A 1,257-nucleotide genomic window follows, 5' to 3' on the forward strand; every position below is an offset into this window, starting at 1 on the left:
CAGTTGCTGGCAGCTCGTTTTGGCATTCAAGAAACCCTCCGCAAGTCTTACCCAGGGGTCCCTTTAGAGCTGAAGCTGCCCCAGAAAGAGTGACTCCTTCCCCGCTGACTGTGGTGGCTCAAGTGGGCATGGAAGAATCACCCTGGAGGTCCTTCCCAGGGGTCCCTTAAGTAGCTGAGGCTGCCCCAGAAAGAGTGACTGATTCCTGCTAGTTGGGGCAGCTCGTTTGGGATTGGAAGAAATGCCCTGGAGGTCTTTTCTTGGGCTCCTTCAAGAGCTCAAGCTGCCCCAGAAGGAGTGACTGATGTGGTGGCTCACGCGGGCATGGAAGAAATGCCATGCAAGTCCTTTCCAGGGGTTCCTTTAGAGCTGGAGCTGCCCCAAAAAAGAGTCACTGATTCCCGCTGACTGTGGTGGCTCATACGGGCATGGAAGTCTTTTCCCAAGGCTCAAGCAGGTAAAGGAAGACAGGTTGATCTCCGAGGCCGGCCCAGACAAAATCCTGGTCTGGACTTCTGAAGGGGGGATGGCAACTACACTGACTTGGTCGGAAAAGTCTCTCAAACAGGGGCTTTTCAAGTACCCTCATTGGGCACCAGCGGCCCATAGTCACGTCTCTTTGCCGTATTCAAGCTTGGAGTTTGTTTTTGGTCACCAACGGCTCTTAGTTAAGCCTAAAATGTTATGTCTGTCTGTCTGTCAGCAAATGTGCTGGAGGTTTAAGGGTTAAAAATTAGTACCTGTTATGCTTGCCGACATTGTATTATTTGTGGCGTAGATTGCGGCTCCTACTGCTGACAGTTTGTGGGTATCGCTTCTCGGCCTTTTGGCTAAGATCAAGTGTAGTATCTGTTCTTATCAGTTTAATATCTGATACGTGCCCTACCCGGGCACTATATATTAAATTGATTTTTGCAGCTGGGAGATGGGTTAGGGGCTTGCTCCACCCACTCCACGCATCGACCTGGTATTGCAGTACCTCCGGGAACGGTGCACTCATTAAGCGGTGAACAGCAGAACTAGATTGCATGAAATTTAACATAACGTTAGATTGAATGTAGGGACTTGCGCTTCTTTGCGATTAGGTATCTGTCTTATGCGCTCGTTTAGACAGTGAGCATGAACAACCCTCTTGGCAGGATCCTCTTATTCTAGTCCATGAGCCACGATGCACATATTGCAACTCAGGGAGGAAAAAAAAATAAATAAAAAAAATCCATCCAAAATTCCCAATCAGGACCTAAGTCTGACCTGGGG

The 1,257-nt window shown here is 49.1% G+C and overlaps 1 non-coding gene across 1 annotated transcript; it reads left to right on the forward strand.

Annotated features, from left to right (window-relative positions):
* The first annotated feature begins 810 nt into the window (after positions 1 to 810).
* Positions 811 to 1,001, forward strand: LOC141379305 (U2 spliceosomal RNA). The gene has a single exon (XR_012395854.1). It is a non-coding gene; the product is annotated as a U2 spliceosomal RNA (small nuclear RNA).
* The last annotated feature ends 256 nt before the right edge of the window (positions 1,002 to 1,257 follow it).

The sequence above is a fragment of the Danio rerio genome, chromosome 2, assembly GCF_049306965.1.
Source record: "Danio rerio strain Tuebingen ecotype United States chromosome 2, GRCz12tu, whole genome shotgun sequence".
Classification (NCBI taxonomy): Eukaryota; Metazoa; Chordata; class Actinopteri; order Cypriniformes; family Danionidae; genus Danio; species Danio rerio.